This window comes from Lissotriton vulgaris, chromosome 2_1, assembly GCF_964263255.1.
Source record: "Lissotriton vulgaris chromosome 2_1, aLisVul1.2, whole genome shotgun sequence".
Classification (NCBI taxonomy): domain Eukaryota; kingdom Metazoa; phylum Chordata; class Amphibia; order Caudata; family Salamandridae; genus Lissotriton; species Lissotriton vulgaris.
Window position 1 is genome coordinate 315650876 of NC_141687.1, and position 21789 is coordinate 315672664.

At 48.7% G+C, this 21789-nt stretch overlaps 1 protein-coding gene across 1 annotated transcript in view; it reads left to right on the forward strand.

Moving 5' to 3' along the window:
* LOC147730250 (LHFPL tetraspan subfamily member 7 protein-like) overlaps positions 1-21789 on the forward strand; it is a 773975-nt gene that overhangs the window by 625780 nt on the left and 126406 nt on the right. The window lies entirely within an intron of this gene.

The following is a 21789-nucleotide window of genomic DNA, read 5'->3' on the forward strand; positions in this document are numbered from 1 at the left end:
TAAAGGGTGGGCAGTGTATCTGAAAAGATCTTTTCGTAAGAAAAGATTTAATCCACGCCAAAGCATGGTCTTTTACTCCGATGTCTGATAGTCGGGACAGCAGCGTGGCATGAAGCACAGTAAAAGTAAAACGAAAGAAGCTTCGCAAGAAGGTGTCTTTTCCAACACAGTCTCATCTGGGATAACCTTTGAAAGAAGCTTCGTAAGAAGGCGTCTTCTCCCAACACAGTCCAACAGGAAAACCTTTCACCACGCAGGTGACAGCCGCACAACAAAATACATGCAAAGAAGCTTAATAAGAAGGAGTTTTCTTCTACGCAGTCCAAACAGGAAAAAACATCCATCCACACAATGCAATCAGTGAGGAAAACTGACAAACTAATGTCAACCAGGTGACACACTAATGTGAATCAATAACCACAAATAAGTGGTTGGTAAACCAAGGTTACGCGAAAACTAGGGATGAGCACTCTACCCCTAAACTCAGGGTATTACTCAAGTCAAAACACAACAATGCACACTAGGTACAGAGTGATCAAGGACACAACACACTCAACTCCTCTATTCCATGCAGAATCAATGTGCAGACAAATAGAACCAAAGAGTGACCAGATGCACCACAACCCGTAAAGGAAAACAACACCATGCTATGTATACAAACAGAGACAATACACACTCACCTCCTCTCATTCCATGTGGATTCAATATGCAGAAACATAAAACCAAGGAATGACCAATTTCACAAAACTGCAAAATGCCCCCATAACAGTATTGTAAAAACACCCTAGTTAATATGCATAACAGAAGAGGTCAAAACATCTGTAACACAACAAAATAAAATAATAAACGTAGTCACCGTTGTTCAATCGTTGGTGTGACTTCTCAAAAGATATGATGACCATCCTTTATGTGAGCGATTCTTCAACAGAAGAAAGTTGATCTGGCTAGAGCTTAGTTATTAACATTATGGACTTAACATTACTGGAAGATGTTAAGTTCATGTGATGCCCCACCAGGAGCAGCCTCTGTCCTGCTCAGCCTGCACATTCCAACTGACACTCACAACCTCACCAGGGAACCGTCATTCCACGACATCAACAGTCATCCAACATTCCAGACATCTCCAAGCACACCTACACTCATTCTGGCTGAGCAGTAGAAAAGAGATACATAGGCAAGGGGAAAGGCAACAGTAGATCATAACATGCTCCATGTCTCCTCTTCGGTTAACTGTATCGTCACTGGTGCCAACAACCAGCGAGGCTTGTGAATCTGCTTTCCGTACATTTGTGCCTTTGAGAAAAAAGCTCCTGTGAAGCCAAAAACGCTTCATCCTGTTTTGCCACAAAATCAATAAAATCGAGTTCATTACCAAAGCACAGCAAAATTAACACCAGAAAAACGAATTTTACTGCCTTAAACAATTACTTTACACAGCAAAAACAACTCTACTAATAGTCATGAGGTCTCTTTAATGTGATTTTACGATACTGCACAAATTTAACACAGTGCATCTTGGTTTCAGCTAAATACCTTATGAGAAAGCAAGTTATGTTATGTTATGTTAATTTTAATTTGTAAGGCACAACAGCTACCCAAAAAGGGCTTCCCGGCACCAACTAAGAAGAACCAGAAGGAAGGGAACAATTATTGATTAAACAGTCAAGTTTTTAGGCTTTTACGAAAATTCACATATACAGATTCATTGCGAAGCGGTGCAGGGAGAGAGTTCCACAAAGTGGGGCCTAAGTAGGGAAAGGATCCACCACCCATATGTGACAGTCTAATTCTAGGTACAGAGAACTTTGCCTGAGTGGCAGAGCGGAGCGCACGTGAGGGCAAGTAGGGGTGAACCAGAGCCTGCAGGTATTGAGGGGCCACTCCAGATTTGATTTTGAACATGTAGCTCAGGGCTTTGAACTTAATTCGGCTCTTCACCCTGAGCCAATGAAGGTCGCGCAGAGAGCCTGAGATTGAGGCAGTTCTGGGAACCTGACAGATCACTCTGGCGGAAGAGTTCTGGACTACCTGTAGCTTGCGTGTTACCTCCTTATTTGCCCCCAGATAGAGGTTGTTGCTGTTGTCCAGACTTGAGGTAACAAGAGCTTGGACCACGGTTCTCTGGGTAGAACTGGGCAGCATTCAGATAATCTTTTTAAGCCATTTCAGTATGGTAAGGCAAGTTGCAGCCACTTTCACTGCTTGGTTTTTCATAGATAACAAGTCGTCTATGATGAAGCCTAGATTGCAAATATGGCAAAGGTTGAGGAAAAGCACCCTTTTCAATGGGCCAATGTTGGGGACCCCAAAGGTCTTTTTTTTGCTTCCCCAGGATCAAGGCCTCAGTTTTCTCCCCATTGAAAATTAGCCTGCATCCAAGTTGCAATATTACGCAGACCTAGCTGTAGAGCAGATGTCACAGAGAGGGATAAGATAATCTGGGTGTCATCCGCAAAGGAGAACAAGGACAACCCAGCCTCCTCTGCAATGTTGGCTAAAGGTCTGACATACCCATTGAACAATAATGGGCTTAAAATGGAGCCTTGAGGTACCCCATAGTGGGAGACAAGCTTATTGGAACAAGCAGCTGGAGAAAAGACCTGGAACGTGCGATCAATGAGAAAAGAAAAAAGTCAGTTAAGGGCTGGTCTAGTAATACCTCCACTAACACAGTGTGAGAGACCATGTCAAACGCTGCGATTAAGTCAAGTAATATGGGAGCCAACGTAGCTCCTGAATCTACATGGTGTTGCAGCCTTTCCGTGACTTCAAGGATTGTTGTTTCGGTCGAAAAACCGTCTCTTAAGCCTGACTGTGACGGATGTATACATTTTTGTGATTCAACAAATTGGGCTAGTTGAGAATTTATATGCTTTTAAAGGATTTTTGAAAAGGCCGAAAGCAATGCAATAGGCCGGTAGTTAGAAGGCTTGTCCGGATCAGCATTGGCCTTCTTTAAAAGAGAAAACACCATTGCGTGCTTACACTCTGGAGGAACTGTGGCTTTATATAAGGAGGCATTCAGAAGTTCCATGATTATCAAGAGTGAAGGCATCTCAAGCTGTTGAAGCACCAAGATTGGAAGAGGATCACGGGGCGAACCAGATTTAAAATCCGTTTGAAGGAGTTCATGTCTAGTGGGTACCAGGATGCAAGTGTTACCCTAGATTCAGGTGCCTCTATGTCTCGGTAAGAGATGGCCCTGGCTGCAGGAGAAAATAAAGATGTAAGCTGGAGTGGTTATCTGATTTCCTGTCCTTTATTTCAGAATATTTTTTCTCTACTTTATGGAGAAAAAATATAGCCAAGTCTTCACATTGTCGACCATTTAGGGCAGGAGGCATTGCTTGGGTTTCAGAGCCTGAGAGCTCTTTGACCATTTTAAATAGTGTCTTAGAACAATTCAGTGCACTACAAGTACTCGAAGTAACATATTCAGCACAAGCCGATTTGAGGAGAGCGTGGTAGTCCTTTTTAGCCTTTTTGTATGCAAGTTTGGTATCAGACGCATAGTTCCTCCTCCCGCGTCTTTCCAAAACTTTGCATTTTGATTTTTCCAATTTTAAGTTCTCAGTGAACCAAGGTGCAGGAGGACGATGGTTGTTCATCTTATTAATTGAGGGAGGAAGACAGGTATCAATGGCCTTTAAAAGCCACTCTTGAACGGCACTTTTGAGGTTTAAAGCTTATTGAGGGCTTCAATATCTAGTCTTCCCCAGTTCCTAGTAGGTTTGCTAATATTAAGTGCAACTGGAGGTAGATTTGCTAAGATCTCAAAGTAGAAGCTGACCGCAAAATGGTCAGACCCGTATAAAGGAAGGGCTGGTGAGCATTAAATGTTGGACAGACTGGAAAAGATAGGGTCCAGTAGATGGCCAACAACGTGAGTGGGACCAGAGTTGCAGAGTGTGATGTTCAATGCCGCCAGATCAGAAGTGATGGTAGTACTGTTCACACATGCAGGATCATCCCAGTGCAAATTTAGGTCGCCCAAAATCAAGAAGTTAGCAGTATTTAAAAGAAAAGATATTATTAAATCTGAGAAGGATGAAAAACATGGACCAGACGGCCCAGGGGACGATACACTAGTATGCCCGAGAAGGTGAACTTGCGAGTCAGGCTAAGCTTAAATAACACTGCCTCGCAGTTCGTAAATGACAGTTCTTCAAATTTACACAGGAGCGATTTCTTATAAATGATGGCAATACCCACACCTGTCTTAAGACCCCTATCTTTCCTGACTATGGCATAGTTAAATGGTAAGGCGCCCGCAACATCAGGACCAGAGCTCGTGTGCAACCATGTTTCAGTAAGAAACATGGCGTCTGGTTGCTCACTGATCAGAAGGTCAAAGATGTCACAAGTACACATGAAAGAATGCCTTGGCATAAACCGGTTTGATCTATTACTAGCCATGTCCACCATCTGAATGCTTCTCCCACCTTTGATAACTGGATGTCTCACATTTGTCTGTCCCCACTTCATAACTAAATGTAATCAGTAAGACCCTGTTGGCTTGAATAGATAGGATAACTAGCCCTTGCTTAGATCTAGCTACCACTGCATGGCACGAGCCTGGTACAGAAGCGTCATAGGACTCTAGTATCTACTTTGTGTTTATTAATGGCACATTTGTGAGCCCTGCTCTCCGGACATTACAATAATTTCCTTGCTGCTCAGCTATGTTCTTCTCTTTACTCATGCTGATCCTGTGACTGATGATGCCCGGAAACAAAAGCCTTTTCTAAATACTCTCTTTATTTAACTAAGTTAAATGTTCTAGGGGTATGAATGCTAATTAGCCCTTGAGATGCTGGCAAACACATCAAAGCCCTAAAAACACATAAAAGCAGCCTGCTCCTGCATTCATCTGACTGCATTCACAGGTTTCTCCATTTAGTTATCCAACCATCAGAAGTTGGAGAAATTGCACCCCAGACAATGCTCATGCAAGCGCCATTTGGGCTCTTATTTGAAATGTAAATGCAATTTTAATGATGATTTGGACACATTGGGCCTGATTCACAAAGGTAAACTTAGACCAAAAGTCTAAGTTTACACCTGAAGTCTAAGTTTAGACCAAACGTCTAACTTTACTACTACTAAAGTTAGACTTTTGGTTTAAGTTTAGACCAAAAGTCTTACTTAGAGCAAAAGTCGAACTTTACTACTACTAAAGTTAGCCTTTTGGTCTAAGTTTAGAGCAAAAGTCTTGATCTAAGTTTAGACCAACAGTCTAACTTAGACCAAAATTGCTAGGTGAACTTGGGCCAGTGTCTTTCTTGCCAGTGTCCTGTTATTCCTAGACCTTGGGGGACCCATAGGAACTGGGAAGAGGGCATTATTTGTGGTGGGATATCCCTAGTCAGGAATATCTAACCTTGTAAAGAACCACATTATTGTGAGCAATATTTTATTTTGCTGTGACAGTCAATCAATCAGTAGATTTTTAGAGCACTTCTTGTCACCCATGAGAGACTCGAGGTTCTGGGAGAGTCCAGTTTATTAGTTGAATAGCCAGGTCTTCAGGGAATTTCGGAACTCTGGAAGAGATGGGCAGGTTTGTAGATGAGAGGGTACCTCGTTCCATGTCTTCGCTGCTAGGTAGGAGAAGGAGCGACCTCCGCATCTGCTACGGGGCAGGTCGCAGTTGGGCAGGCCTTGTATGCTTGAATTGGCATCTTCTCTGTACAGGGAGCCAGTGGAGTTCCCTGAGGTAGGGGGTGATGTGGGTTTGTCTAGGGAGATCCAGGACGAGTCTGGCTGCTGTGTTCTGTATGGTCTGTAGTGGTCATCGGAGGTGAGCTGCGATCCCTGCATATTGAGAATTGCTGTAGTTCAGTGGGCTGGAGATGAGGGCCTGGGTGATGGTGCATCGCGAGCTTTGGGGTAGCCATTTGAATATCTTACAAAGCATGCAGAGAATAAAGAAGCAGGAGGAGACGGAGTTGACCAGAGTTGTCATGGTCAGTTTGTTGTCCAGAATGATGCCTCAATCAATCAATCAATCAATCAATCAATCAAAGCATTTATATAGCGCACTACTCACCCAGAGGGTCTCAAGGCGCTTGGGGAGGGGGTGTCCGCTACTTCTCGAACAGCCAGGTCTTGAGCTGCTTCCTGAAGGCGAGGTGGTCAGGCGGAGGTGGGTCAGGAGGGAGTTCCAAGTCTTGGCGGCCAGGTAGGAGAAGTACCTTCCTCCTCTGGTGGCTCTTCGGATGCGGGGGACGGCGGCAAGGGCGTGGCTGGTCGATCGAAGCTGGCGTGTGGGATTGTAGAAGTTGAGGCGGCTGTTGAGGCATCTTGGGCCTTGGTTGTGTAAGGCTTTGTGTGCGTGCGTGAGGAGACGGAAGGTGATTCTCTTGTTGACCGGGAGCCAGTGCAGGTCTCTCAGGTGTCCAGAGATGTGGCTGTGTCGGGGGATGTGGAGGATGAGTCTTGCTGAGGCGTTCTGGATTCGCTGGAGTCTCTTCTGGAGTTTGGCAGTGGTTCCGGCGTAGAGGGAGTTGCCGTAGTCCACTGATATCAATGTGTTGCTCAATATTTACTGGAGCTAGACAGACCTCTAGATTCTACTTTTGAACTCCGACCATTACTCGGGCATGCCCCAACAAAACTATGATCCTGGCTACGGCCCTGATACAAGTAATTCCTTTCTGTTTGTGTGTATGACTGTGTGAGAGAGAGAGGGAGAGGGTGTCTGTGTGTGTGTATATGTTTCATATGCGTCTGACAGTAAGTGTAGGTGACATGTTTAGTAGTGTTTGTAGGTAATGTGTTAGCTTAGTATATGTGCTGATGTGTGTATGTCTGGCATGCCTGTAGGGTTATTGTGTTTGGCTGTAAAAAATGTGTGTGTGTCAGATACAGACCAGGATTTATTATTGCCATTCTTTACACACCCAGCTACTCCTGTCGAAATCCATGACTACAGTTACAGAATGAAAAGAGTAAAACACTTGGAATGAATGAACTATTCACACCTGGAATGAGGAAACTTAAAGGTCGATAGAGAATATGTGTGTGTGTGTGTGTGTGTGTTTGTGTGTCAAAAATATGTGCATTTTTGATCTGAGTTTTCATGTGCCTTTTTGTATTAGGAATTTATGTTTGGCTGCTCTGAGTTTGTAACAAATGTGTGTTTATTTGGAAAGTGTGCCCTGCTGTGAGTCTCCAAAATGTACGTGTAGACCAGTGTGTTTAGTTGTCTGTTTAAGGTATGTTCATCTTTGACTGTGTGTTTTAGAAATGTGTGTCTGACTGTGTGTGTTGTGAATCTTCTGTGAGGTGTTACATGTGTTGTGTCAAGAATGTGTGCCTGTTTGTGTGTGTAAAGAATAGTGGTTGTAACCATGTTAGGAAAACGTGTGTGTGCTATGTGTAGTGTTCTGAGAGGTGGCAAAGTGTTCAAGGTTAGTGTAGTCGAGATATAAAGAGGTAAGGGGGTGGGCAAACAAGTGTAGGATTAATCAGTTCATAAACGTGAGAGAAGGACCACAGCAACTCTGTGTGCCCACACATGGAAGGGCACTATGCTACATGCACATAGATGAGATGGGGGCAAGCCGCACATTAAACATTGAGGTCCATATGGTTGAAGGAGACTAGGTCATTATCTCATGTTGTAGCTTTTTAACTCCAGTGAAGACAGCTCTAGTAACGTCGTCATGGTCCTGTGATTTCACCATGCTCAAAGCTCATGTGAAGTCACTCCCTGTGGTGTCATCTGCTGTCAAAGGTCATATGATGTCACTTCCCCTAGCCCCGGTATTTTGATAATCAATGTTCATGTGTAAGCGCTTAACGGTGTGCACCTTTGCACGACCTAGGAGGTTCCTTCAGAAAGAAGCCCCATAATCTGTCATGTTAAACTAGACCAAAATCTAGTTGCAGATAAGTGAAACAGTGAATGGCATCTAAAGTGTTACATTTTAGAATGCCCTTTACAATGACAGCATAACGATGCTTGTCAGTGGCATTGACGTTTTTATTATTAAATGTTTTGGATTAACCAAGATCAGCTCATGAGCACATGAATGTTATTAACTATGTTTGTTCACATTTAGATTCATGATAGTTAACATAGGCCTGCATGTTAAAATGGCTAACGTTGGTTGCCATCTTGCTTTGTGACACATTCACTTTTTATTTCCAGCTGACGCTAGTGTCCTAATTCCCGAATGTACTGTTCTTTTGCTTTCCTTCCCATATGAATTGTTTTCTTTTATTTGTAATACTCATGGAATGCTTTAATGAGTACCACATTGACGAAGACACTTGTTGGGTAGAGGCTGGTCACTGTATCTCCTCTTGCTACAAATTATGTAAGTTTGAAGGACACAGAGAGAAGCTTTACTGTGAAGAGTCCTGAGAAGCGAGCGAGCACATCACTGTATCATTCGGTTATAACCTAATTGGACCGTCTTGTGAGAAAGTTGTGTAGTTGTAGCCTAATGTGCTCCACATTTATAGAATGTATGTTGTTGTTGTCGACCAGCCTCAGTTATCAATTTTGATTGATCAGATAACGCTTTATAAGCCATGGAATTTGCGCAAAGAAAAGCATTAGCAGATGTCACCACTTGTCGAAAAGTGAAAGTGTGTGCATGGTATGTATATGTTTCGGGTGCGGTACAGCTTTTTTTTTCTCTTATTACCTTTGGTGTGTGTGATGCATGACTCATCTGGGACAGCGGGGGGAAGAGAGCACTGGTAGACATCTTTTCTTATAAGCTGGAAGGCTGCACTCTAGTCTTTGCTGAAGGGGTCTTTCGGTGAGGACTGGCCACGTGATGGATTGAAACCCTGGCCTTGACCCCATCAGGTGTTTATCAGAAGGCAGGATTTCTTGCTATTAGCCTGCTTTCAGTTAAAGCTGTGCCACTGGCAGCAGCAGGGAGGAGAGGAGGTCATAAGATTGGGGAAGATGGATGGTTTAATCTGAGCACTTCTGAAAGGATGTATGATCATTTGAGATTCACAGCCACTTGTTTTTATGGCTGCATTCCTGATAAAAAAAAAGCAATTCCGTCATGGACTTTAATCACCTTCAGCCATTTATGTAAAATATGTGATTTCCAGGAAGGGCAGAGGAGGTAATAATCCTTGGGTTGTAAATGGTTGGAATGAAAATCAGCGCGATGTGACAGAGACATCCAAGCAGATCAGGGCTTCATTCCTCACTGTTAAGCCTACCTGACACCGGTCATTGCCTCTGCAATCTACCACAGTCCTGACAACACAGAAAAGGGCACCGCCTCATTGAGCAACCGGAATTAAGGTAACATCTCCTATCCGTTCCGTCGCGATAGCCTCCTCAGTCTACATGGCTGCAATCAGGCCAGACTGGCCGAAGTGGGCACCAGACGTTTCCCCAGTGGGCCGCCAAGCTGGGGCCATTTTTTTTTTTTACAGTGGTCGGTTTTACAGTATAGCTGCAATATCACCCTACTGTAACAAAAGCAGTTGCAGTGTTTTCCAGGTGCACATTCCCCCTCCTACCCCCCCCCGCCCCCTTCCTGCGTGCAGCCAGTCCGACTCAATTGCCAGGGCCAGTTTGCGTTCCCAGTCTGCCCCTTGCTGCAAGCTGATACAAGCCTGGTTCCGCTAGATAGCGCAATGAGGAGGAATTGGGATGGAGCAGTGACATAACCAGGTTGTCATTGTCCCTAATCAAAGCAAGGAAATTGGGGCCCCAACCGACAAATATTGCAGTAAAAAACTGCCACTAAGTGGGTCCCAGCGCCACAGCACCTGCTGCATTAATGACAGTTACGCCTCTGTGATAGGGTATGGGTGGGGCTTCTACAGGATAGCAGAGGCAATATTATTCTATAAATAATTGCTTTTTCGCACTTTTTTATAATCATTGCTCTTGAAAGGGGCTAAAGGGCATTAGAAATGGAATTGCTTCAATTTTTCAGCAAAGGTTCAATGCAGGGTCACATGCCATGCCTTACTACAGAGCCAGATAACTACTGTGGAAGCACACTCACACATCTATGTAACATGTACAGAAAAGCAATATAGTTCATTACATCACCCCCGCAATCCAGGATGATAATGGAGCTCCCAGTAAATACTGATACTACCGGACACTGTGTTTACTCCTGCCCTCACCTCTAGCAAGAGGCTTTGAACAATCGATAGTAGCTAAACAAGTGCCATTTGCTGTTCTGGACAATGTCTTTTTCAGCCTCTCTGATTGCCATCTTCAGCCCGCTAAATGTGTTTATTGCATTTGCTGGACACAGCAGCTCGTGTCTGCTCTGAAAGATGTAGCCTTTGCTTGCTTTGTTCATCCAAGAACTCCGGCTTTGGGGCACTGTAAAAACTTTTTAGGAAAAATTAAATGACCCACCTCTTTTTCAAGGCTAGTCGCAATGTCCCAGTTTAGTTTTACTCATGCCTGTGAACATGGGGGCATATTTACAAGCCCCTACTGCCATCGGAGCATCACCTTTTTTGACACTCCGGTGGCGTAGTGCAATTTTCAATATTCACACGGTGGCGCTAAGCCAGCTAGGTTGGCTTTACACCACCTTGTAAATATGTGTGAGCGTCCAATCAGTGTTGCTGTGGGCATTCCACTGCAACACCTATTGCTTTTTAACGCTGCCCAGATTTACAAGGATCTGTAAATTTGAGGCAGTCCCGAAAACTAACTCCATGCAATAGCAGACGTTAGAATGGTGCACGAGGAGAAATGCTTTATTTCTCCCTGCTTTTGATTTTTCTAGTGTGCTGCATTTCCGTCGCAGCCATTTTTAGGTCTCGCACCTAGCATTGCAGTGTGCAGCATTACCCGCACAGGTAAAAATGGGGTTTAGAAGACTGACATAGGAAAGGCACACGTAAAAGCATGTGCTTTTCCTTTTGTGGCACGTTATTGGCCTTTGCGTGCGTGTTTTTTACAAAGCCAGCATGCAATAGGCCAAAGGTGGGCGCATTGCTCCACCCATGTCCTAATGGTGTCTATTACGCGCACCAAAGGCCATGTGGTTTCAATTATCGTGCCCAGACACGCACCACTTGTGGGGTTCTTCTTTTTTTGATACATTTCACAGGGAAGCGTGGTGCAGTAGCGCAAGCCATATTAAGACTGCAGAGCTCTGTACAAGTTTGAAGGTAATGACAGTAAATGTAAGTGGCATGACTTCTGAGAGGGAGTGTGGGCTATTTAGTATGTCATGCATGACTCGACGCCCCGCCACAAATAGTAAGTGCTATGTAAATGCAATTAAAACTGTGAGTGCAGCTGGAAGTGTGCGACACACCGGTTCCTATTGTTTGATCTTTTTGGAGATTCATTGCCTTCAGTGTTTCTTTGCCTCCTATTCCATTGGTCTCGGACAGTTCATTAACCCGAATGTGCCTCATCTACTTTTTTGCTGGCACGCTTTCTGTTCTCTGATTCTTAACACCTCATCCTCTGTCCTCACAGTGAGGCGCTATGCTACAGGCAGGGTGGACTGGAGCCAAAGCCTTTTACCAATGTAAATCAGTGACCATCAGATATGCAGCTGGCCGGACCTTATACTCAGGTGACTGTTACAGGGACTAGTGCTCCTGACAACAATGAGAATAGCACTGATCATAACAATGGCACTAGTGCTGATGTCAACAATGAGAATAGCACTGATCATAACAATGGGACTAGTGCCAGTGCCAACAATGAGAATAGCACTGATGATAACAATGTGACTAGTGCCCATGACAACAATCAGAATAGCACTGATAACCATGGGACTAGTGCCCATGACAACAATGAGAATAGCGCTGATGATACCAATGGGACCAGTGTTCCTGACAACAATGAGAATAGCATTGATGATAACAATGGGACTAATGCCAATGCCAACAATGAGAATAGCACTGATGATAACAATAGGACTAGTGCTGATGCCAACATTGAGAATAGCACTGATAATAACAATGGGACTAGTGCCCATGACAACAATGAGAATAGCACTGAAAACCATGGGACTAGTGCCGATGCAACAATGAGAATAGCACTGATGATAACAATGGAACTAGTGCCGATGCCAACAATGAGAATAGCACTGATGATAACAATGGGACTAGTGCTGATGCCAACAATGAGAATAGCACTGATGATAACAATGGGACTAGTGCCCATGACAACAATGAGAATAGCACTGAAAGCCATGGGACTAGTGCTGATGCCAACAATGAGAATAGCGCTGATGATACCAATGGGACCAGTGCTCCTGACAACAATGAGAATAGCACTGATGATAACAATGGGACTAATACCGATGCCAAAAATGAGAATAGCACTGATGATAACAATGGGACTAGTGCTGATACCAACAATGAGAATAGCACTGATGTTAACAATATGACTAGTGCTGATGCCAACATTGGGAATAGCACTGATAATAACAATGGGACTAGTGCTGATGCCAACAATGAGAATAGCACTGATAATAACAACGGGACTAGTGCCCATGACAACAATGAGAATAGCACTGAAAACTATGGGACTAGTGCCCATGACAACAATGAGAATAGCGCTGATGATACCAATGGGACTAGTGCCGATGCCAACAATGAGAATAGCACCGATAATAACAATGGGAATAGTGCCCAAGACAACAATGAGAATAGCACTGAAAACCATGGGACTAGTGCCCATGACAACAATGAGAATAGCGCTGATGATACCAATGGGACTAGTGCTCCAGACAACAATGAGAATAGCACTGATGATAACAATGGGACTAATGCTGATGCCAAAAATGAGAATAGCACTGATGACAACAATTAGAATAGTGCTGATGCAAACAATTAGAATAGCACTGATGTTAACAATATGACTAGTGCCCATGACAACAATGAGAATAGCGCTGATGATGCCAATGGGACTAGTGCTCCTGACAACAATGAGAATAGCACTGATGATAACAATGGGACTAATGACGACGCCAACAATGAGAATAGCACTGATGATAACAATGGGACTAGTGCTGATGCCAACAATGAGAATAGCACTGATAACCATGGGACTAGTGAAAATGACAACAATGAGAGGAGCGCTGATGATACCAATGGGACTAGATCCGATGCCAACAATGAGAATAGCACTGATGATACCAATGGGACTAGTGCCGATACCAACAATGAGAATAGCACTGATGATACCAATGGGACTAGTGCTCATGACAGCAATGAGAATAGCTCTGATAACCATGGGACTAGTGCCCATGACAACAAATGAGAATAGCCCTAATGATAACAACAGGACTAGTGGTGACGATAACAATGAAAATAGCTCTAATGATAACAATGGGACTAGTGCTCATGAGAACAATGAAAATACCACTGATGACTATAGCTCTGATGATAACAGTGGGACTAGTGCTAACGAGTACAGTGAGAATAGCGCTGATGACAACAATGAGACTAGTGCTGATGACAACACTAATGACAACAACGAAAATAGCGCTGATGATAACAATGAGACTAGTGCCGATGACGAGTCTAGTGCCGATGACAACAAGACTAGTGCCAATGACAACAATAAGAATAGCACTGATGATGACAGGACTAGTGCAGATGGCAAAACTGCATGATTAAGAGACTGTTACTCAGGATCTGCACTACTTATTCATAGGAGACCCTGTCCTGGACTCACATGCCTCTCATTTATTTTTATTTTTTTAAATAATGTTTATTGTAGTCATACCTGTACAGGCCAATACACGCATAGCAGTAGCATCATAAGTGTCAGCAGATATATAATACATGTCTTCAATCAGTACACAGCCGTCTGGCCCACAACCCGGGGGTTGGGCGGCGTTAAAGCCTCTGCTCATCCATGCCTGACGTTCCATACAGTGGAGTGGTTAGTGTCCGGATTAAGTGTATGTCTACTTTTATAGTCCTACTAAACTACGCGCTAGCCCCCAACTCCCCTTCCCTGCGCTAACCCATAAAACTCCCCCCCCCCCCAACCCATCCCGCACACCATCACCCGCCTAAGGCCACGTTAATACCATCCCTGGGTTGCTAGCTTCATGCTCCCCATATTCCTGCTGTTCCTGGGGCCTCAACTCGCCTCCTCCGTGCCCTCCACCCCGGGAGTCCCCTCCTCTGCGTCAGCTTCGCTATCCCTGAGTGCCTGCACCATTACTTCCCATGCGGTCGCTGTGTCAGCCGCTGTCTGGTTAGGGGTCCTGCGCGCAAGTTGTATCTATGTGTGCTGTCAGCCGTGGCCCATTTCAGAAACTCCTGCCGCCACCTCCGTGGAGTAGGCCCCAGCCTCGCCTTCCAGTTCTTGGTGATCTCTCTCTTAGCTACCATCAGTCCCATGTCGATGAACTTACTCGTGAGCTTATTTTTGGGGGTATGGGGAAACCAGTGCAAAAGACATTCGGCCGGTCCGTACTCTATCGATCGTTCAGTCACCACATTCAGTACCTCCCCTACTTCCTGCCAAAAGTCCCGTAGGGCCGGGCACGCCCATAGCATGTGCACTAACTCAGCCCCCTCCTCCGGGCACCGGGGGCAGGCTGCTGTGTCATCGCCAAAATACCGTCTAATTCTACCTGGGGTCATGTACGCCCTATGCAATACATAGTAGTGGATCAGCTGGAACCTGGCGTTCCTTGTGCTGTTGCGAGCCCTACGGACAAGTTGTGCCCAGGTCGTGTCCGGTATGTCCCTATTCAGATCCGCCTCCCATTTGGTTTTTAGGGATGTGAGAGGAGGGATATTCTCCCTAATCATTCGATTATACAGGCACGTAACCGCCTTAATCGTGCCCGCCGCCATCATGGTGTACTGGCACGCCGCTGCCGTCTCTGGTTCCCCAAGCCCCGTGCCCCAGTGGGCGTGCATCGCCCTGGTTACCGCTGCGTGCAGCAGAAATCCCCCTCTCGGGATACCGAAGCGGTCTATTAGCTCCTGGAACGGGAGCAGTGCTCCACTTTCAAAGAGGTCCCCAACTACCTGTATTCCCGCTTCCTCCCATTCCTGCAGGTGCGACCAGTCGCCGCCATGTGGTAGTGCCGTCAGCATGGCCAGTGGTATCTCAGGCGTGTAAGGGCGCTGGGTACCCGCTCTCTTCTGGGTCCGGTTCCAGCATTGACGGTACGTGCGCTGTTCCAGCGACAAATCCCGACTGTCCAGCCGCTGCTGGAGGGTTATGTACGCCAGGACGTGCCTGGGCGTTCCCCGCGAACTTTCGTCCTCTGGGCCCCGAAATACCCTCGCTACCTCCTGCGTGAAGACCTGTAATTGGGCCGCTAGGTAATAGAGCTCAAAGTCTGGCACCGCCAAACCCCCCTCATCCTTCGGGCGAGAGAGCGTGGCCAGCGCTACTCTGCACCGTCCCGCTCCCCAGATGAACGATGTGATTTGAGATTTAAGGAGCTTAAAGAAGGAGCCAGGTATCCAGAGTGGGAGCGTCCGGAAATAGTACAGTAATCTCGGTAGGGCTACCATCTTTAGTAGGGAAATCCGGCCCGCTACTGACAGTGGTAATGTGGACCAGAAGGACATACAGCCCTTCAGTCCACGCACACATCGTCCCAGGTTGCCCTCAAGCAAGTCTTCCGGCTTATGGTAGACGTGGACCCCCAGGTATTTCATGCAGGTAGGGTTCCAGGCCGCCTCCGACTGGTGTTGCGGTTGGGCAGTGCCCTCCAGCAGCGGGAACAAGCTTGTCTTGGGCCAGTTGACCCGCAGGCCCGACATCTCTCCGAAGCTCTCAAGTAGAGCTTCCGCCCTCCGTAGGTCCTCACCACCGTCGCAGAGGAATAGTAATATGTCATCGGCATACAGCGAGATGAAATGATGTCCGTCACGGGTCCGTACTCCGCGGGTGTGCCGCCCCGTTCGGGCTGCAGCTGCTAGCGGCTCAATAGCCAGTGCAAAAAGGAGCGGTGATAGGGAGCAGCCCTGTCGAGTGCCCCGCTCCACCGGGTATCGGAGGGACACCGCCGGTCCTACCCTTACTCTCGCAATCGCTTCCGCGTAAAGGACCTTAGTCCAGTGAATATAGCCAGCTCCCAGGCCGAAACGCTCCATGACAGCATAGAGGTAGTCCCACTCGAGGCTGTCGAAGGCCTTTTCAATATCAACCGATAGGACCAGCTCCGTCCCTGTCCCCTCGGTCAGCCCGTCCATGATACGGATGAGCCGTCTGATATTGGCCGTGGTGTTGCGTTTCGGTATAAAACCGTTTTGGTCGTCATGTACAAGCCCCGCCATGTGAGGCAGGAGTCTCGCCGCTAGTATGGAGCTCAGGATTTTATAGTCTGCGGTGAGCATAGAGAGCGGTCTATAGGACGCAGGGTCATCACTCTCCCTGCCGGGCTTCAGCAGTGGGACCACTAATGCCTCCCTCATCGACTGCGGTAGCCGACCCGACGCCTTGGCCTCCTTATAAACAGTCAGGAGTCGCGGTGCCAGTATGTCTAGATATTTGTTATAGAACTCTATGGGGAGTCCGTCTATCCCCGGCGATTTGTTCCTCGCCATGCGCCTCACCGCTGATCGTATCTCACCCACGTCAATGTCCGACCCCAAGTCCTTCGCCTGCTCAGCCTCTATCCGGCGTAGGGGCAGATCAGCCAGGAAGGGACCCACCAGTCCCGCCCTGTCTCCCGGGGCACTCTTGTACAGGCCCTCGTAATGTTTCTGGAACACGTTGACTATGCCTAGTTGAGTTTGTTGTACCACCCCCATCATATCCCGCAGCTGGAGTATGGGAGCGCATCGCCTGGAGGGGTTCGAGAGCCACGCTAGGAGGGTGCCCACCTTATCGCCGTCAACATGGGAGCGTAACACATAGCGCTTGTAGTCAAAGGCTCGGAGCCTCTCTACCTCGACGGCTACCGCCTCCCTGGCCAAACAGAGAGATTCCTGAAGTTCCGGTTGTCCAGGCCGCCTCCTCTCCGCCTCCCTCAGTCCAACATCCGCCTTCGCCAAATCGCTCAGCAGTATCTTCCGCACGCCTACATAATCTCTAATACAGATACCCCTCACCACTACCTTGAAGGCATCCCACTCCGTCGCCCTTGATGTTGCTGTCCCTACATTCTCCGCGAAATACGAGGCCACGCCTTCCGCTAGGGCCTCCCCAAAGAGGGGGTCCTCCAGTGTCTCAGGCCGCAGTTTCCAGAGCGGAACCCTGGGCTTCTCCGCCACCCACGCCAGCCGGATCAGGAGCGGGTTGTGGTCTGAGATTGTTCTCGATAGGTACTCTGAGCCAGTGACGCATGGTAGCACCTCCCGGGAGCAAAGTATGGTGTCCAAACGGACATGCAAGTCATGGAGCCCTGAGAAAAATGAGTAATCCCGATCAGTCGGGTGTTGCCCTCTCCAAACGTCTATGAGTCCCCAGCTCTCCTGCCAATCCCTCCTACCCCTAGAGAGCCTGTGAACCGGGGAGTCACGAAGGGGGGGGTGAGACCTGTCCAGCAAGGGGTCGGCAATGGAGTTAAAGTCACCCCCCAGCAGGACCGGGCCCGCAAGGGAGTGGGCCAGCGTCCCTGACAGTGTAGCTAGGAAAGCTAATTGGTCCGTGTTTGGGGCATAGATGCTAGCCAATACTACATCTCTACCTTCAAGCTTCCCCTCCACCACCACATATCTCCCTTCCTGGTCAACCCATTGACGTATGAGTTGGAAAGGCGTGCCTGCCCTAATCCATATGAGCCCCCCTCGCGCATAGGCCGAATAGCTGGTGTGATAAACCTGTCCCCGCCATCTCCTTTGTAGGGCCTCCCCCTCCTGCTTTGTGAGATGCGTCTCCTGCAGCAGCGCGATGTGTACTCCCCTCCGTACCAAATAGGCATGCACTTTGTGTCTGCGCTGCATAGTGTGTAGGCCCCGGACATTCCAGGTAATACAAGTCAAACCATTTACATTAGCCATTATCCCAGTGATCTGGTCGAAACCCTCCCTCCAGGTCCAGCCCGTTGGCGGTGATGGTGCCCCCTCTGTAAGAAACAAAACTCCCCAACAGCCCTGCCCATGGTACACCCAGGGTCAACAATATCAAAAGAAGCAAACAATCCCCAACTGTGGAACCCCCCCCTCCCCCAGAACAGGCCCCAATATCGAAATACCAGTCCCCATCCAAACTCCCGTACCTGATGACCCAGGTCTCAACTACACAGCCGTAGCTGTGGGTGCCTTAAGGGCCTACGGAGCACGGCCTTGTCCAGAGGGAGGCTGCGCCGCCCATCTCCACACTCCCTCCCCAGTTCCTCATGGTCCTACTGCCCTGAGCCCCGCCATGTGCCCCGGCCCCTACTATGTGCGGAGGCAGCGATCCCTCCTCCCGGTTCCCCAAACATTACCCATTCTGCATCGACAGTAGTTCATATGTTGAGGATCTCGTCCGCCGTCTGCGGTGTCACCAGCGGCCCCTCCGTGCGGTGTATCCCCGACAAGTCCGACTCCGATCCAGAGGCCGATACATGATTGTCCGAGTCTGTGGCCCCTCTGGATCCGGGGCCTTCTGCTCGGCCGAGCTTCCCCACCTCCAGCAGCGCCGCCTGTCGTTCCGCCTCAGTTTGAGAGGCCGATGGGCCCAGCTGCCCCCGTCCCCGTTTCCAGAGTCTCTTCGATTTCCGCAGCCGCTTGGGCGAGCGTTCCCGCTCTTTCTCTCGCTCTTCTCTCACCCTGGCTCCGTCAGTCCCGGCCTTGTACGTCTCCCACCAGTCCCAAGCTTCCGCTGAAGTCGCGAAGAAGATCACCTTGTCCACTACCACTCGTAGCCTGGTTGGGAAAAGCAAGGAGTAGGGAATCCCCTCAGTCCGCAATTCCCTTTTGATCGTGAGGAAGGAGGCTCGTTGTTTTTGCGTTTCGAAGGTGAAGTCTGGAAAGAGTGTAACTCTACTGTTCGCAATCTGGAAGGGGCCATCCTCACGAGCCCTCCGCAGGAGCAGATCTCTGTCCTTGTGGTGTAGCAACTTGGCTATGATCGGTCTGGGTGGGAGCCCGGGCTTGGGTGGTCCTGAGGGGACCCTGTGGGCCCGCTCCAGAGTGAAGAATGGCGAGAGTCCTTCCGGCGCCACCACCGTCTTCAGCCATTCCTCCACGTAGGCAATCATGTCACCCGTCCCCTCCGTCTCCGGCACACCTACGATCCGTATGTTGCTGCGTCGGTTTCTATTTTCCGCGTCCTCCGCCCGCCTTTCCAGGGTGCTTATGCGGTCCAAGGCCTCCGTCAGCTTACTCTCCATCGCCTTGTGAGCCGGCGCCATGACCCCGATCACCACCTCAGCCTCCTTAACCCTGTCTTTCAGTTTGTCGTGGTCCGCCCGGAGTAGGCCCAGCCCCGACGCCACCTGCGCTATGTCGTTGTGGAGCGCATCCCTGGTGGCCGTTATGACGTCCAGTATTCGGTCCTGCAATCGCTGCAGGTCTGTCTGCTCCGCAGGGCCCCCCTCCACTGCGTTCGATGTTGCCGCCTCCTCCGCCTTGGTCCTCGGCTTCCCCATCGTGGCCGGCCCGCCGCTCTCGCTCTCCTCGTCTGCTCGCTGACCCCGGGTCTCGGCCACGTGGTCCACCCCTGTGCGCTTCGGGGCCTCGCTGTTCGTCCACTGCACCCCAGTGTGAGCGTCCGTCGCGTTGTCCGGCCCCTGGGTACTGTGGGGTATCGTTCACTCCCCCCCCCGAGGCGGCTTGGTGGGCCGGACGCCAAAGGCCCTTCTCTGCCACTTGGGATCCTTCCTTATGTCCCCATAGGTTGTGTGGGCCACTGCTGCGGGGGCGAGGGGGGCCCAGGATGCGCCGCCGCGTGCACCGTCTCCCACGGATCCCCTCTCTGGGCGGCCCCCGCTCACCTGCTGGGTCGGCCGGCGCCTGGGGCCGGGTCGGGGCTCCGATTCTCGTCTGCACGGCAAGGGGCCGCTAGGAGGCCACGTCCGCACCGCCCACTTCCGATAGCGCCGCACACCGCAGCCGGTCGCTAAGGAGCAATCTTCGCCGTGTGGGGTCCGTCGCTGCCGGCGATCGCGCCTCCACCATGCACGCCGGCAGTGCGTTCCTCTGGTAGTCCGCCTCCTCTTAAGGCTCCGCCGTGGCCGCCATCTTGCTCGGCGCCATTCTCCCCACCGCTCCAGAGGCCGCCGCGATCGGCGGTCGTTCTTGGGTCTGCGACGTCGCCGGCTGCCCAGATCTCACCCGAGCAGTCACCGCCGGGCTATCAATCGGCGCCGGGGCACACACGGGCTCCACGGCCCCTGTATCAGGATTCCTGTGGGGAAGAGGCGCGGAGCTCCGGGCTCACGCCGCCATATCCCTCGGCGCTCAAGCCACGCCCCCCTCACATGCCTCTCATCAGTGTGCACACTGGTCTTTAACCATATTCCTCCAACAGATTATAGCACATTATTACAGGTTAATATGTTCCTTGTGAGGCCTTCTGACTCCTGCCATTGGGATTTAAGTTCTCCCACTATGTTGATTATAATTCCAGTGCTGGAGCATTGTGCTTTTGGTATGACGAAGCCATCTCGTGCTTCACCTGTACTTGTTTTATTTTTGAGTAACGTTAAAAGTGCCAGTATGTGCTGTGGAAAGGGATTTTCGGTAACAAGAAGCATTTGCAATGCAATAGGTCTTGCATTTACGCGAGTTTGACCTATTGGCATTGAAAATGACAATGGCTTTTATTTATGTTTTAAAACCCAAAACATAAATAAAAGGCAACGTCATTTACAATAAAAATAGCTCAAACTCTCGCAAATGCAAGACCTATTGCATTGCAAATGATTGTTAATGCTATGTTTTCATCTGGGCGCTTTCCAGTAGAGTGAAAGAAAGCTTCTATACTCCCTCTGCTAAAAAAAACAGTCTGTACACTAAGGATATCTTGAACTACAGGCCCATATCCAAACTTTCTTTCCCTTCGATAGTGATTGAAGAGGCCATTAACACTAAACTGTTCTCTGTTAATCAGAATGTAATCTTGGATCCCTCCCACTTTGGCTTTCGTGCCCACTATACAGTGGCGTAACAAATATAGAGGGCACCCGCCTGCAAGGTACATGGAGGGGCCCCCGGCCGAAGTGCTGTGCTTAGGGGGCCCCTTGGAGCTTGAGGGGCCCCCCACTGCGGGGGCTGCGGGGGCCTGTGTTATGCCCCTGCCACTATAACAGAGAACTGTTGCTTATTTTGGCCACTGAGGAGCTCAGGCAGACGATAGATCGAGGTGGGAGCGCTGCCCAGATCCTCCTGGATTTGTCAGTGGCTTTTGATACGGTCAATCATGAGCTGCTGCTGGACTGCCTAGCCTCCATTGGAATCAGGGATAAAGCGCTCTCCCAACTGGGCTCCTTTCTGTCTGAGCAGTCTCAGCGGGTTGAGCTGGGCAGCTATCAGTCTCCCCCATTCTCATTGCCCTGTGGCAACCCTCAGGGATCTTCCCTGACCCCAACGCTTTTTAATCTTTATGTAACTCGTCTGGCCAAATTGATAAAAAGTTACGGATTTGCCCATGTTTCGTACACAGACGATACTCAGATAAGTGAGTAGTTCACCCAGCTCTACAGCCACCAGATTTCATGACTATATGAACCACATAGGGAGCTGGATGACAGACAACTGTCTGAAACTTAACTCCTCAAAAACCGAGGTCCTTATATTTGGTAATAATCCTTCCATCGGATTTACAGTTGGAGGCCTGTCCAACGTGGCTCCTTACCTACGCCAGGCCATAAAGCAAATAATCTTGGAGTCATTGTAGATACCAAGCTTTCTTTTGAGGCACTGATCAATTTCACCACTTCGGTCTGTTTCTTCATTCTT